We start from the raw sequence: 19,773 nt of genomic DNA, 5'->3' as shown, positions 1-19,773 counted from the left end.
TTCTATTGCTTTCCAATCCGTCAAGGAAGGCTCCATTCGTTTCCAAACCACTCAGACACCCATCATTGCGTCGCATTTCACCACATTCCAATTTATTCCACAAAACACCTCTCCATTCCGAGAAAATCCTTTCATTCCGTCGAAGAGGGATCCATTCTCTTCCAAAACACACAGAAACCATCTATTGCTTCACAATACACCACATTCCAATCCATGCCACAACATTGCACTCCTATCCGTCGTCTCCCACCACCTTCTATTGCGTTCCATTCTGTCAGAGAAGGCTCGTTTCCATTCCAAACCTCTCAGGCACCCTTTGTTGTACCATATTTCACCCCATTCCCCTCACAGTCACACTCACACAAACACACAGACACTCACACAGTCCCGCAACCTCGCTCACACACTCACGAAATCACACACAAAAACACCCCCACACACTCTGAAACACGCCCACTCACACACACTCACTCACACACTATGACACACACGCAATCTCACACAATCACACAAGTCTTGTGTACTCACTCACAAACACTCACTCCTACTCACACTCCTACTAACCCAAACACACTCACACACTCGCACACACACAGACTCACAGAAACACACACGTGCATACACACACACAGCCCCTCACTCACGTGCACACTCACTCTCACACACACACTCATAGACGGACACACTCACACTCAAACACAGTCAGTCCCACTCAGACACATCGTGAATCACACAATCTCACACACTCTCACTCACATACACACACTCACGCACTCTCACACATTCAAACACACAATTCGCACACACACACTCACACCTGCACAGCCACACACACTTCCACCCACACTAACATGCACATTCCCCGTCAAACACACACAGTCACTCACTCAGAGTCAAGTTCCCACTCTCAAACCAACATGCTCACAAACACACTCTCCTTCACTCACACAGAGCCCCTCACACACATACACACTCACACACACTCACACACGGTCACACACACTCACACCCTCTCACACTCACACACTCTAACCCAATCAAACCCACAAGAGCATACACATGCACACACAGACATTCTCTTAAAACACTCAGGAAAATCTACTGCATCACATTAAACCCCATTCGTCTCCAGTCCACAACATTCTACTTCATTATCCAACAGTCCGTCACGTTGCATTGTTTCCCATTCCATCAAGGAAGTCTCCATTCTACTCTAAACCGCTCAGCTTCCCTCTATTGCACCACATTATACCCCACTCCACTCCATTTCACGACATTCCACTCCATTCCACAACGTTCTGTTGCATAGCATTGCGTCAAAGAAGGCAGCATTCGCTAAGAAACAACTCAGGAACTCTCTACCGTGTCACATTGAACCCGATTTCACGCCATTCCACAACATTCCACAACATTCCACAACGTTCTGTTGCGTTCTCCTCCATCAAAGAAGGCAGCATCCACTTCCAAACCACTCAGGAACCGTCTGTTGCATCAAATTACACCCCATTCCACTCCAATTCACAACATTCCACTCCATTCTGCAGCATTCCGCAACGTTCTGTTGCACCACATTTCACCAAAGAAGGCAGCATTCGCTAATAAACAATTCAGGAGCAATCTTTTGCTTCTCTTTAAACCGCATTTCACGCCATCCCACAACATTCCGCTCCTTTCCACAAAATTCCACCATGTCCTATTGCTTTCCATTCCATCAAAGAAGGCCCCGTTCGTTTCCAAACCACTCAGACACCGTGTATTGCGTCACATTTCCACCCATTCCACTTTATTCCACAAAATTAAACTCCATTCCACAACATCCACCGCATTCTATTGCGTTACATGCCATCAAAGAAGCCTTCATTCGCTTCCAAAACACCCTGAACTGTCAATTGCGTCACATTCCTCCCCATTCCACTCCATTCCACAACATTCCACTCCCTTCTGCAGCAGTCCACAACGTTCTGTTGTGTTCCATTGCGTGAAAGAAGGCAGCCTTCGCTAAGAAAGTACTCAGGAACCCTCTATTGCATCACATTAAACCCTATTTCACACCATCCCACAACATTCCAGTCCTTTCCGCACAATTCCACCTCGTTCTATTGCTTTCCAATCCGTCAAGGAAGGCTCCATTCGTTTCCAAACCACTCAGACACCCATCATTGCGTCGCATTTCACCACATTCCAATTTATTCCACAAAACACCTCTCCATTCCGAGAAAATCCTTTCATTCCGTCGAAGAGGGATCCATTCTCTTCCAAAACACACAGAAACCATCTATTGCTTCACAATACACCACATTCCAATCCATGCCACAACATTGCACTCCTATCCGTCGTCTCCCACCACCTTCTCTTGCTTTCCATTCTGTCAGAGAAGGCTCGTTTCCATTCCAAACCTCTCAGGCACCCTTTGTTGTACCATATTTCACCCCATTCCCCTCACACTCACACTCACACAAACACACAGACACTCACACTGTCCCGCAACCTCGCTCACACACTCACGAAATCACACACAAAAACACCCCCACACACTCTGAAACACGCCCACTCACACACACTCACTCACACACTATGACACACACGCAATCTCACACAATCACACAAGTCTTGTGTACTCACTCACAAACACTCACTCCTACTCACACTCCTACTAACCCAAACACACTCACACACTCGCACACACACAGACTCACAGAAACACACACGTGCATACACACACACAGCCCCTCACTCACGTGCACACTCACTCTCACACACACACTCATAGACGGACACACTCACACTCAAACACAGTCAGTCCCACTCAGACACATCGTGAATCACACAATCTCACACACTCTCACTCACATACACACACTCACGCACTCTCACACATTCAAACACACAATTCGCACACACACACTCACACCTGCACAGCCACACACACTTCCACCCACACTAACATGCACATTCCCCGTCAAACACACAGTCACTCACTCAGAGTCAAGTTCCCACTCTCAAACCAACATGCTCACAAACACACTCTCCTTCACTCACACAGAGCCCCTCACACACATACACACTCACACACACTCACACACTGTCACACACACTCACACCCTCTCACACTCACACACTCTAACCCAATCAAACCCACAAGAGCATACACATGCACACACAGACATTCTCTTAAAACACTCAGGAAAATCTACTGCATCACATTAAACCCCATTCGTCTCCAGTCCACAACATTCTACTTCATTATCCAACAGTCCGTCACGTTGCATTGTTTCCCATTCCATCAAGGAAGTCTCCATTCTACTCTAAACCGCTCAGCTTCCCTCTATTGCACCACATTATACCCCACTCCACTCCATTTCACGACATTCCACTCCATTCCACAACGTTCTGTTGCATAGCATTGCGTCAAAGAAGGCAGCATTCGCTAAGAAACAACTCAGGAACTCTCTACCGTGTCACATTGAACCCGATTTCACGCCATTCCACAACATTCCACAACATTCCACAACGTTCTGTTGCGTTCTCCTCCATCAAAGAAGGCAGCATCCACTTCCAAACCACTCAGGAACCGTCTGTTGCATCAAATTACACCCCATTCCACTCCAATTCACAACATTCCACTCCATTCTGCAGCATTCCGCAACGTTCTGTTGCACCACATTTCACCAAAGAAGGCAGCATTCGCTAATAAACAATTCAGGAGCAATCTTTTGCTTCTCTTTAAACCGCATTTCACGCCATCCCACAACATTCCGCTCCTTTCCACAAAATTCCACCATGTCCTATTGCTTTCCATTCCATCAAAGAAGGCCCCGTTCGTTTCCAAACCACTCAGACACCCTGTATTGCGTCAGATTTCCACCCATTCCACTTTATTCCACAAAATTAAACTCCATTCCACAACATCCACCGCATTCTATTGCGTTACATGCCATCAAAGAAGCCTTCATTCGCTTCCAAAACACCCTGAACTGTCAATTGCGTCACATTCCTCCCCATTCCACTCCCTTCTGCAGCAGTCCACAACGTTCTGTTGTGTTCCATTGCGTGAAAGAAGGCAGCCTTCGCTAAGAAAGTACTCAGGAACCCTCTATTGCATCACATTAAACCCTATTTCACACCATCCCACAACATTCCAGTCCTTTCCGCACAATTCCACCTCGTTCTATTGCTTTCCAATCCGTCAAGGAAGGCTCCATTCGTTTCCAAACCACTCAGACACCCATCATAGCGTCGCATTTCACCACATTCCAATTTATTCCACAAAACACCTCTCCATTCCGAGAAAATCCTTTCATTCCGTCGAAGAGGGATCCATTCTCTTCCAAAACACACAGAAACCATCTATTGCTTCACAATACACCACATTCCAATCCATGCCACAACATTGCACTCCTATCCGTCGTCTCCCACCACCTTCTATTGCGTTCCATTCTGTCAGAGAAGGCTCGTTTCCATTCCAAACCTCTCAGGCACCCTTTGTTGTACCATATTTCACCCCATTCCCCTCACAGTCACACTCACACAAACACACAGACACTCACACAGTCCCGCAACCTCGCTCACACACTCACGAAATCACACACAAAATCACCCCCACACACTCTGAAACACGCCCACTCACACACACTCACTCACACACTATGACACACACGCAATCTCACACAATCACACAAGTCTTGTGTACTCACTCACAAACACTCACTCCTACTCACACTCCTACTAACCCAAACACACTCACACACTCGCACACACACAGACTCACAGAAACACACACGTGCATACACACACACAGCCCCTCACTCACGTGCACACTCACTCTCACACACACACTCATAGACGGACACACTCACACTCAAACACAGTCAGTCCCACTCAGACACATCGTGAATCACACAATCTCACACACTCTCACTCACATACACACACTCACGCACTCTCACACATTCAAACACACAATTCGCACACACACACTCACACCTGCACAGCCACACACACTTCCACCCACACTAACATGCACATTCCCCGTCAAACACACACAGTCACTCACTCAGAGTCAAGTTCCCACTCTCAAACCAACATGCTCACAAACACACTCTCCTTCACTCACACAGAGCCCCTCACACACATACACACTCACACACACTCACACACTGTCACACACACTCACACCCTCTCACACTCACACACTCTAACCCAATCAAACCCACAAGAGCATACACATGCACACACAGACATTCTCTTAAAACACTCAGGAAAATCTACTGCATCACATTAAACCCCATTCGTCTCCAGTCCACAACATTCTACTTCATTATCCAACAGTCCGTCACGTTGCATTGTTTCCCATTCCATCAAGGAAGTCTCCATTCTACTCTAAACCGCTCAGCTTCCCTCTATTGCACCACATTATACCCCACTCCACTCCATTTCACGACATTCCACTCCATTCCACAACGTTCTGTTGCATAGCATTGCGTCAAAGAAGGCAGCATTCGCTAAGAAACAACTCAGGAACTCTCTACCGTGTCACATTGAACCCGATTTCACGCCATTCCACAACATTCCACAACATTCCACAACGTTCTGTTGCGTTCTCCTCCATCAAAGAAGGCAGCATCCACTTCCAAACCACTCAGGAACCGTCTGTTGCATCAAATTACACCCCATTCCACTCCAATTCACAACATTCCACTCCATTCTGCAGCATTCCGCAACGTTCTGTTGCACCACATTTCACCAAAGAAGGCAGCATTCGCTAATAAACAATTCAGGAGCAATCTTTTGCTTCTCTTTAAACCGCATTTCACGCCATCCCACAACATTCCGCTCCTTTCCACAAAATTCCACCATGTCCTATTGCTTTCCATTCCATCAAAGAAGGCCCCGTTCGTTTCCAAACCACTCAGACACCCTGTATTGCGTCACATTTCCACCCATTCCACTTTATTCCACAAAATTAAACTCCATTCCACAACATCCACCGCATTCTATTGCGTTACATGCCATCAAAGAAGCCTTCATTCGCTTCCAAAACACCCTGAACTGTCAATTGCGTCACATTCCTCCCCATTCCACTCCATTCCACAACATTCCACTCCCTTCTGCAGCAGTCCACAACGTTCTGTTGTGTTCCATTGCGTGAAAGAAGGCAGCCTTCGCTAAGAAAGTACTCAGGAACCCTCTATTGCATCACATTAAACCCTATTTCACACCATCCCACAACATTCCAGTCCTTTCCGCACAATTCCACCTCGTTCTATTGCTTTCCAATCCGTCAAGGAAGGCTCCATTCGTTTCCAAACCACTCAGACACCCATCATTGCGTCGCATTTCACCACATTCCAATTTATTCCACAAAACACCTCTCCATTCCGAGAAAATCCTTTCATTCCGTCGAAGAGGGATCCATTCTCTTCCAAAACACACAGAAACCATCTATTGCTTCACAATACACCACATTCCAATCCATGCCACAACATTGCACTCCTATCCGTCGTCTCCCACCACCTTCTATTGCGTTCCATTCTGTCAGAGAAGGCTCGTTTCCATTCCAAACCTCTCAGGCACCCTTTGTTGTACCATATTTCACCCCATTCCCCTCACAGTCACACTCACACAAACACACAGACACTCACACAGTCCCGCAACCTCGCTCACACACTCACGAAATCACACACAAAAACACCCCCACACACTCTGAAACACGCCCACTCACACACACTCACTCACACACTATGACACACACGCAATCTCACACAATCACACAAGTCTTGTGTACTCACTCACAAACACTCACTCCTACTCACACTCCTACTAACCCAAACACACTCACACACTCGCACACACACAGACTCACAGAAACACACACGTGCATACACACACACAGCCCCTCACTCACGTGCACACTCACTCTCACACACACACTCATAGACGGACACACTCACACTCAAACACAGTCAGTCCCACTCAGACACATCGTGAATCACACAATCTCACACACTCTCACTCACATACACACACTCACGCACTCTCACACATTCAAACACACAATTCGCACACACACACTCACACCTGCACAGCCACACACACTTCCACCCACACTAACATGCACATTCCCCGTCAAACACACACAGTCACTCACTCAGAGTCAAGTTCCCACTCTCAAACCAACATGCTCACAAACACACTCTCCATCACTCACACAGAGCCCCTCACACACATACACACTCACACACACTCACACACTGTCACACACACTCACACCCTCTCACACTCACACACTCTAACCCAATCAAACCCACAAGAGCATACACATGCACACACAGACATTCTCTTAAAACACTCAGGAAAATCTACTGCATCACATTAAACCCCATTCGTCTCCAGTCCACAACATTCTACTTCATTATCCAACAGTCCGTCACGTTGCATTGTTTCCCATTCCATCAAGGAAGTCTCCATTCTACTCTAAACCGCTCAGCTTCCCTCTATTGCACCACATTATACCCCACTCCACTCCATTTCACGACATTCCACTCCATTCCACAACGTTCTGTTGCATAGCATTGCGTCAAAGAAGGCAGCATTCGCTAAGAAACAACTCAGGAACTCTCTACCGTGTCACATTGAACCCGATTTCACGCCATTCCACAACATTCCACAACATTCCACAACGTTCTGTTGCGTTCTCCTCCATCAAAGAAGGCAGCATCCACTTCCAAACCACTCAGGAACCGTCTGTTGCATCAAATTACACCCCATTCCACTCCAATTCACAACATTCCACTCCATTCTGCAGCATTCCGCAACGTTCTGTTGCACCACATTTCACCAAAGAAGGCAGCATTCGCTAATAAACAATTCAGGAGCAATCTTTTGCTTCTCTTTAAACCGCATTTCACGCCATCCCACAACATTCCGCTCCTTTCCACAAAATTCCACCATGTCCTATTGCTTTCCATTCCATCAAAGAAGGCCCCGTTCGTTTCCAAACCACTCAGACACCCTGTATTGCGTCACATTTCCACCCATTCCACTTTATTCCACAAAATTAAACTCCATTCCACAACATCCACCGCATTCTATTGCGTTACATGCCATCAAAGAAGCCTTCATTCGCTTCCAAAACACCCTGAACTGTCAATTGCGTCACATTCCTCCCCATTCCACTCCATTCCACAACATTCCACTCCATTCTGCAGCAGTCCACAACGTTCTGTTGTGTTCCATTGCGTGAAAGAAGGCAGCCTTCGCTAAGAAAGTACTCAGGAACCCTCTATTGCATCACATTAAACCCTATTTCACACCATCCCACAACATTCCAGTCCTTTCCGCACAATTCCACCTCGTTCTATTGCTTTCCAATCCGTCAAGGAAGGCTCCATTCGTTTCCAAACCACTCAGACACCCATCATTGCGTCGCATTTCACCACATTCCAATTTATTCCACAAAACACCTCTCCATTCCGAGAAAATCCTTTCATTCCGTCGAAGAGGGATCCATTCTCTTCCAAAACACACAGAAACCATCTATTGCTTCACAATACACCACATTCCAATCCATGCCACAACATTGCACTCCTATCCGTCGTCTCCCACCACCTTCTCTTGCTTTCCATTCTGTCAGAGAAGGCTCGTTTCCATTCCAAACCTCTCAGGCACCCTTTGTTGTACCATATTTCACCCCATTCCCCTCACACTCACACTCACACAAACACACAGACACTCACACTGTCCCGCAACCTCGCTCACACACTCACGAAATCACACACAAAAACACCCCCACACACTCTGAAACACGCCCACTCACACACACTCACTCACACACTATGACACACACGCAATCTCACACAATCACACAAGTCTTGTGTACTCACTCACAAACACTCACTCCTACTCACACTCCTACTAACCCAAACACACTCACACACTCGCACACACACAGACTCACAGAAACACACACGTGCATACACACACACAGCCCCTCACTCACGTGCACACTCACTCTCACACACACACTCATAGACGGACACACTCACACTCAAACACAGTCAGTCCCACTCAGACACATCGTGAATCACACAATCTCACACACTCTCACTCACATACACACACTCACGCACTCTCACACATTCAAACACACAATTCGCACACACACACTCACACCTGCACAGCCACACACACTTCCACCCACACTAACATGCACATTCCCCGTCAAACACACACAGTCACTCACTCAGAGTCAAGTTCCCACTCTCAAACCAACATGCTCACAAACACACTCTCCTTCACTCACACAGAGCCCCTCACACACATACACACTCACACACACTCACACACTGTCACACACACTCACACCCTCTCACACTCACACACTCTAACCCAATCAAACCCACAAGAGCATACACATGCACACACAGACATTCTCTTAAAACACTCAGGAAAATCTACTGCATCACATTAAACCCCATTCGTCTCCAGTCCACAACATTCTACTTCATTATCCAACAGTCCGTCACGTTGCATTGTTTCCCATTCCATCAAGGAAGTCTCCATTCTACTCTAAACCGCTCAGCTTCCCTCTATTGCACCACATTATACCCCACTCCACTCCATTTCACGACATTCCACTCCATTCCACAACGTTCTGTTGCATAGCATTGCGTCAAAGAAGGCAGCATTCGCTAAGAAACAACTCAGGAACTCTCTACCGTGTCACATTGAACCCGATTTCACGCCATTCCACAACATTCCACAACATTCCACAACGTTCTGTTGCGTTCTCCTCCATCAAAGAAGGCAGCATCCACTTCCAAACCACTCAGGAACCGTCTGTTGCATCAAATTACACCCCATTCCACTCCAATTCACAACATTCCACTCCATTCTGCAGCATTCCGCAACGTTCTGTTGCACCACATTTCACCAAAGAAGGCAGCATTCGCTAATAAACAATTCAGGAGCAATCTTTTGCTTCTCTTTAAACCGCATTTCACGCCATCCCACAACATTCCGCTCCTTTCCACAAAATTCCACCATGTCCTATTGCTTTCCATTCCATCAAAGAAGGCCCCGTTCGTTTCCAAACCACTCAGACACCCTGTATTGCGTCACATTTCCACCCATTCCACTTTATTCCACAAAATTAAACTCCATTCCACAACATCCACCGCATTCTATTGCGTTACATGCCATCAAAGAAGCCTTCATTCGCTTCCAAAACACCCTGAACTGTCAATTGCGTCACATTCCTCCCCATTCCACTCCATTCCACAACATTCCACTCCCTTCTGCAGCAGTCCACAACGTTCTGTTGTGTTCCATTGCGTGAAAGAAGGCAGCCTTCGCTAAGAAAGTACTCAGGAACCCTCTATTGCATCACATTAAACCCTATTTCACACCATCCCACAACATTCCAGTCCTTTCCGCACAATTCCACCTCGTTCTATTGCTTTCCAATCCGTCAAGGAAGGCTCCATTCGTTTCCAAACCACTCAGACACCCATCATTGCGTCGCATTTCACCACATTCCAATTTATTCCACAAAACACCTCTCCATTCCGAGAAAATCCTTTCATTCCGTCGAAGAGGGATCCATTCTCTTCCAAAACACACAGAAACCATCTATTGCTTCACAATACACCACATTCCAATCCATGCCACAACATTGCACTCCTATCCGTCGTCTCCCACCACCTTCTATTGCGTTCCATTCTGTCAGAGAAGGCTCGTTTCCATTCCAAACCTCTCAGGCACCCTTTGTTGTACCATATTTCACCCCATTCCCCTCACAGTCACACTCACACAAACACACAGACACTCACACAGTCCCGCAACCTCGCTCACACACTCACGAAATCACACACAAAAACACCCCCACACACTCTGAAACACGCCCACTCACACACACTCACTCACACACTATGACACACACGCAATCTCACACAATCACACAAGTCTTGTGTACTCACTCACAAACACTCACTCCTACTCACACTCCTACTAACCCAAACACACTCACACACTCGCACACACACAGACTCACAGAAACACACACGTGCATACACACACACAGCCCCTCACTCACGTGCACACTCACTCTCACACACACACTCATAGACGGACACACTCACACTCAAACACAGTCAGTCCCACTCAGACACATCGTGAATCACACAATCTCACACACTCTCACTCACATACACACACTCACGCACTCTCACACATTCAAACACACAATTCGCACACACACACTCACACCTGCACAGCCACACACACTTCCACCCACACTAACATGCACATTCCCCGTCAAACACACACAGTCACTCACTCAGAGTCAAGTTCCCACTCTCAAACCAACATGCTCACAAACACACTCTCCTTCACTCACACAGAGCCCCTCACACACATACACACTCACACACACTCACACACTGTCACACACACTCACACCCTCTCACACTCACACACTCTAACCCAATCAAACCCACAAGAGCATACACATGCACACACAGACATTCTCTTAAAACACTCAGGAAAATCTACTGCATCACATTAAACCCCATTCGTCTCCAGTCCACAACATTCTACTTCATTATCCAACAGTCCGTCACGTTGCATTGTTTCCCATTCCATCAAGGAAGTCTCCATTCTACTCTAAACCGCTCAGCTTCCCTCTATTGCACCACATTATACCCCACTCCACTCCATTTCACGACATTCCACTCCATTCCACAACGTTCTGTTGCATAGCATTGCGTCAAAGAAGGCAGCATTCGCTAAGAAACAACTCAGGAACTCTCTACCGTGTCACATTGAACCCGATTTCACGCCATTCCACAACATTCCACAACATTCCACAACGTTCTGTTGCGTTCTCCTCCATCAAAGAAGGCAGCATCCACTTCCAAACCACTCAGGAACCGTCTGTTGCATCAAATTACACCCCATTCCACTCCAATTCACAACATTCCACTCCATTCTGCAGCATTCCGCAACGTTCTGTTGCACCACATTTCACCAAAGAAGGCAGCATTCGCTAATAAACAATTCAGGAGCAATCTTTTGCTTCTCTTTAAACCGCATTTCACGCCATCCCACAACATTCCGCTCCTTTCCACAAAATTCCACCATGTCCTATTGCTTTCCATTCCATCAAAGAAGGCCCCGTTCGTTTCCAAACCACTCAGACACCCTGTATTGCGTCACATTTCCACCCATTCCACTTTATTCCACAAAATTAAACTCCATTCCACAACATCCACCGCATTCTATTGCGTTACATGCCATCAAAGAAGCCTTCATTCGCTTCCAAAACACCCTGAACTGTCAATTGCGTCACATTCCTCCCCATTCCACTCCATTCCACAACATTCCACTCCCTTCTGCAGCAGTCCACAACGTTCTGTTGTGTTCCATTGCGTGAAAGAAGGCAGCCTTCGCTAAGAAAGTACTCAGGAACCCTCTATTGCATCACATTAAACCCTATTTCACACCATCCCACAACATTCCAGTCCTTTCCGCACAATTCCACCTCGTTCTATTGCTTTCCAATCCGTCAAGGAAGGCTCCATTCGTTTCCAAACCACTCAGACACCCATCATTGCGTCGCATTTCACCACATTCCAATTTATTCCACAAAACACCTCTCCATTCCGAGAAAATCCTTTCATTCCGTCGAAGAGGGATCCATCTCTTCCAAAACACACAGAAACCATCTATTGCTTCACAATACACCACATTCCAATCCATGCCACAACATTGCACTCCTATCCGTCGTCTCCCACCACCTTCTATTGCGTTCCATTCTGTCAGAGAAGGCTCGTTTCCATTCCAAACCTCTCAGGCACCCTTTGTTGTACCATATTTCACCCCATTCCCCTCACAGTCACACTCACACAAACACACAGACACTCACACAGTCCCGCAACCTCGCTCACACACTCACGAAATCACACACAAAAACACCCCCACACACTCTGAAACACGCCCACTCACACACACTCACTCACACACTATGACACACACGCAATCTCACACAATCACACAAGTCTTGTGTACTCACTCACAAACACTCACTCCTACTCACACTCCTACTAACCCAAACACACTCACACACTCGCACACACACAGACTCACAGAAACACACACGTGCATACACACACACAGCCCCTCACTCACGTGCACACTCACTCTCACACACACACTCATAGACGGACACACTCACACTCAAACACAGTCAGTCCCACTCAGACACATCGTGAATCACACAATCTCACACACTCTCACTCACATACACACACTCACGCACTCTCACACATTCAAACACACAATTCGCACACACACACTCACACCTGCACAGCCACACACACTTCCACCCACACTAACATGCACATTCGCCGTCAAACACACACAGTCACTCACTCAGAGTCAAGTTCCCACTCTCAAACCAACATGCTCACAAACACACTCTCCTTCACTCACACAGAGCCCCTCACACACATACACACTCACACACACTCACACACTGTCACACACACTCACACCCTCTCACACTCACACACTCTAACCCAATCAAACCCACAAGAGCATACACATGCACACACAGACATTCTCTTAAAACACTCAGGAAAATCTACTGCATCACATTAAACCCCATTCGTCTCCAGTCCACAACATTCTACTTCATTATCCAACAGTCCGTCACGTTGCATTGTTTCCCATTCCATCAAGGAAGTCTCCATTCTACTCTAAACCGCTCAGCTTCCCTCTATTGCACCACATTATACCCCACTCCACTCCATTTCACGACATTCCACTCCATTCCACAACGTTCTGTTGCATAGCATTGCGTCAAAGAAGGCAGCATTCGCTAAGAAACAACTCAGGAACTCTCTACCGTGTCACATTGAACCCGATTTCACGCCATTCCACAACATTCCACAACATTCCACAACGTTCTGTTGCGTTCTCCTCCATCAAAGAAGGCAGCATCCACTTCCAAACCACTCAGGAACCGTCTGTTGCATCAAATTACACCCCATTCCACTCCAATTCACAACATTCCACTCCATTCTGCAGCATTCCGCAACGTTCTGTTGCACCACATTTCACCAAAGAAGGCAGCATTCGCTAATAAACAATTCAGGAGCAATCTTTTGCTTCTCTTTAAACCGCATTTCACGCCATCCCACAACATTCCGCTCCTTTCCACAAAATTCCACCATGTCCTATTGCTTTCCATTCCATCAAAGAAGGCCCCGTTCGTTTCCAAACCACTCAGACACCCTGTATTGCGTCACATTTCCACCCATTCCACTTTATTCCACAAAATTAAACTCCATTCCACAACATCCACCGCATTCTATTGCGTTACATGCCATCAAAGAAGCCTTCATTCGCTTCCAAAACACCCTGAACTGTCAATTGCGTCACATTCCTCCCCATTCCACTCCATTCCACAACATTCCACTCCCTTCTGCAGCAGTCCACAACGTTCTGTTGTGTTCCATTGCGTGAAAGAAGGCAGCCTTCGCTAAGAAAGTACTCAGGAACCCTCTATTGCATCACATTAAACCCTATTTCACACCATCCCACAACATTCCAGTCCTTTCCGCACAATTCCACCTCGTTCTATTGCTTTCCAATCCGTCAAGGAAGGCTCCATTCGTTTCCAAACCACTCAGACACCCATCATTGCGTCGCATTTCACCACATTCCAATTTATTCCACAAAACACCTCTCCATTCCGAGAAAATCCTTTCATTCCGTCGAAGAGGGATCCATTCTCTTCCAAAACACACAGAAACCATCTATTGCTTCACAATGCACCACATTCCAATCCATGCCACAACATTGCACTCCTATCCGTCGTCTCCCACCACCTTCTATTGCGTTCCATTCTGTCAGAGAAGGCTCGTTTCCATTCCAAACCTCTCAGGCACCCTTTGTTGTACCATATTTCACCCCATTCCCCTCACAGTCACACTCACACAAACACACAGACACTCACACAGTCCCGCAACCTCGCTCACACACTCACGAAATCACACACAAAAACACCCCCACACACTCTGAAACACGCCCACTCACACACACTCACTCACACACTATGACACACACGCAATCTCACACAATCACACAAGTCTTGTGTACTCACTCACAAACACTCACTCCTACTCACACACCTACTAACCCAAACACACTCACACACTCGCACACACACAGACTCACAGAAACACACACGTGCATACACACACACAGCCCCTCACTCACGTGCACACTCACTCTCACACACACACTCATAGACGGACACACTCACACTCAAACCCAGTCAGTCCCACTCAGACACATCGTGAATCACACAATCTCACACACTCTCACTCACATACACACACTCACGCACTCTCACACATTCAAACACACAATTCGCACACACACACTCACACCTGCACAGCCACACACACTTCCACCCACACTAACATGCACATTCCCCGTCAAACACACACAGTCACTCACTCAGAGTCAAGTTCCCACTCTCAAACCAACATGCTCACAAACACACTCTCCTTCACTCACACAGAGCCCCTCACACACATACACACTCACACACACTCACACACTGTCACACACACTCACACCCTCTCACACTCACACACTCTAACCCAATCAAACCCACAAGAGCATACACATGCACACACAGACATTCTCTTAAAACACTCAGGAAAATCTACTGCATCACATTAAACCCCATTCGTCTCCAGTCCACAACATTCTACTTCATTATCCAACAGTCCGTCACGTTGCATTGTTTCCCATTCCATCAAGGAAGTCTCCATTCTACTCTAAACCGCTCAGCTTCCCTCTATTGCACCACATTATACCCCACTGCACTCCATTTCACGACATTCCACTCCATTCCACAACGTTCTGTTGCATAGCATTGCGTCAAAGAAGGCAGCATTCGCTAAGAAACAACTCAGGAACTCTCTACCGTGTCACATTGAACCCGATTTCACGCCATTCCACAACATTCCACAACATTCCACAACGTTCTGTTGCGTTCTCCTCCATCAAAGAAGGCAGCATCCACTTCCAAACCACTCAGGAACCGTCTGTTGCATCAAATTACACCCCATTCCACTCCAATTCACAACATTCCACTCCATTCTGCAGCATTCCGCAACGTTCTGTTGCACCACATTTCACCAAAGAAGGCAGCATTCGCTAATAAACAATTCAGGAGCAATCTTTTGCTTCTCTTTAAACCGCATTTCACGCCATCCCACAACATTCCGCTCCTTTCCACAAAATTCCACCATGTCCTATTGCTTTCCATTCCATCAAAGAAGGCCCCGTTCGTTTCCAAACCACTCAGACACCCTGTATTGCGTCACATTTCCACCCATTCCACTTTATTCCACAAAATTAAACTCCATTCCACAACATCCACCGCATTCTATTGCGTTACATGCCATCAAAGAAGCCTTCATTCGCTTCCAAAACACCCTGAACTGTCAATTGCGTCACATTCCTCCCCATTCCACTCCATTCCACAACATTCCACTCCCTTCTGCAGCAGTCCACAACGTTCTGTTGTGTTCCATTGCGTGAAAGAAGGCAGCCTTCGCTAAGAAAGTACTCAGGAACCCTCTATTGCATCACATTAAACCCTATTTCACACCATCCCACAACATTCCAGTCCTTTCCGCACAATTCCACCTCGTTCTATTGCTTTCCAATCCGTCAAGGAAGGCTCCATTCGTTTCCAAACCACTCAGACACCCATCATTGCGTCGCATTTCACCACATTCCAATTTATTCCACAAAACACCTCTCCATTCCGAGAAAATCCTTTCATTCCGTCGAAGAGGGATCCATTCTCTTCCAAAACACACAGAAACCATCTATTGCTTCACAATACACCACATTCCAATCCATGCCACAACATTGCACTCCTATCCGTCGTCTCCCACCACCTTCTATTGCGTTCCATTCTGTCAGAGAAGGCTCGTTTCCATTCCAAACCTCTCAGGCACCCTTTGTTGTACCATATTTCACCCCATTCCCCTCACAGTCACACTCACACAAACACACAGACACTCACACAGTCCCGCAACCTCGCTCACACACTCACGAAATCACACACAAAAACACCCCCACACACTCTGAAACACGCCCACTCACACACACTCACTCACACACTATGACACACACGCAATCTCACACAATCACACAAGTCTTGTGTACTCACTCACAAACACTCACTCCTACTCACACACCTACTAACCCTGACACACTCACACACTCGCACACACACAGACTCACACAAACACACACGTGCATACACACACACAGCCCCTCATTCACGTGCACACTCACTCTCACACACACACTCATAGACGGACACACTCACACTCAAACACAGTCAGTCCCACTCAGACACATCGTGAATCACACAATCTCACACACTCTCACTCACATACACACACTCACGCACTCTCACACATTCAAACACACAATTCGCACACACACACTCACACCTGCACAGCCACACACACTTCCACCCACACTAACATGCACATTCCCCGTCAAACACACACAGTCACTCACTCAGAGTCAAGTTCCCACTCTCAAACCAACATGCTCACAAACACACTCTCCTTCACTCACACAGAGCCCCTCACACACATACACACTCACACACACTCACACACTGTCACACACACTCACACCCTCTCACACTCACACACTCTAACCCAATCAAACCCACAAGAGCATACACATGCACACACAGACATTCTCTTAAAACACTCAGGAAAATCTACTGCATCACATTAAACCCCATTCGTCTCCATTCCACAACATTCTACTTCATTATCCAACAGTCCGTCACGTTGCATTGTTTCCCATTCCATCAAGGAAGTCTCCATTCTACTCTAAACCGCTCAGCTTCCCTCTATTGCACCACATTATACCCCACTCCACTCCATTTCACGACATTCCACTCCATTCCACAACGTTCTGTTGCATAGCATTGCGTCAAAGAAGGCAGCATTCGCTAAGAAACAACTCAGGAACTCTCTACCGTGTCACATTGAACCCGATTTCACGCCATTCCACAACATTCCACAACATTCCACAACGTTCTGTTGCGTTCTCCTCCATCAAAGAAGGCAGCATCCACTTCCAAACCACTCAGGAACCGTCTGTTGCATCAAATTACACCCCATTCCACTCCAATTCACAACATTCCACTCCATTCTGCAGCATTCCGCAACGTTCTGTTGCACCACATTTCACCAAAGAAGGCAGCATTCGCTAATAAACAATTCAGGAGCAATCTTTTGCTTCTCTTTAAACCGCATTTCACGCCATCCCACAACATTCCGCTCCTTTCCACAAAATTCCACCATGTCCTATTGCTTTCCATTCCATCAAAGAAGGCCCCGTTCGTTTCCAAACCACTCAGACACCCTGTATTGCGTCACATTTCCACCCATTCCACTTTATTCCACAAAATTAAACTCCATTCCACAACATCCACCGCATTCTATTGCGTTACATGCCATCAAAGAAGCCTTCATTCGCTTCCAAAACACCCTGAACTGTCAATTGCGTCACATTCCTCCCCATTCCACTCCATTCCACAACATTCCACTCCCTTCTGCAGCAGTCCACAACGTTCTGTTGTGTTCCATTGCGTGAAAGAAGGCAGCCTTCGCTAAGAAAGTACTCAGGAACCCTCTATTGCATCACATTAAACCCTATTTCACACCATCCCACAACATTCCAGTCCTTTCCGCACAATTCCACCTCGTTCTATTGCTTTCCAATCCGTCAAGGAAGGCTCCATTCGTTTCCAAACCACTCAGACACCCATCATTGCGTCGCATTTCACCACATTCCAATTTATTCCACAAAACACCTCTCCATTCCGAGAAAATCCTTTCATTCCGTCGAAGAGGGATCCATTCTCTTCCAAAACACACAGAAACCATCTATTGCTTCACAATACACCACATTCCAATCCATGCCACAACATTGCACTCCTATCCGTCGTCTCCCACCACCTTCTATTGCGTTCCATTCTGTCAGAGAAGGCTCGTTTCCATTCCAAACCTCTCAGGCACCCTTTGTTGTACCATATTTCACCCCATTCCCCTCACAGTCACACTCACACAAACACACAGACACTCACACAGTCCCGCAACCTCGCTCACACACTCACGAAATCACACACAAAAACACCCCCACACACTCTGAAACACGCCCACTCACACACACTCACTCACACACTATGACACACACGCAATCTCACACAATCACACAAGTCTTGTGTACTCACTCACAAACACTCACTCCTACTCACACACCTACTAACCCAAACACACTCACACACTCGCACACACACAGACTCACAGAAACACACACGTGCATACACACACACAGCCCCTCACCCACGTGCACACTCACTCTCACACACACACTCATAGACGGACACACTCACACTCAAACACAGTCAGTCCCACTCAGACACATCGTGAATCACACAATCTCACACACTCTCACTCACATACACACACTCACGCACTCTCACACATTCAAACACACAATTCGCACACACACACTCACACCTGCACAGCCACACACACTTCCACCCACACTAACATGCACATTCCCCGTCAAACACACACAGTCACTCACTCAGAGTCAAGTTCCCACTCTCAAACCAACATGCTCACAAACACACTCTCCTTCACTCACACA

This window comes from Manis javanica, chromosome 8, assembly GCF_040802235.1.
Source record: "Manis javanica isolate MJ-LG chromosome 8, MJ_LKY, whole genome shotgun sequence".
Taxonomy (NCBI): Eukaryota; Metazoa; Chordata; class Mammalia; order Pholidota; family Manidae; genus Manis; species Manis javanica.
Note: the sequence above shows the minus strand (reverse complement) of the source record.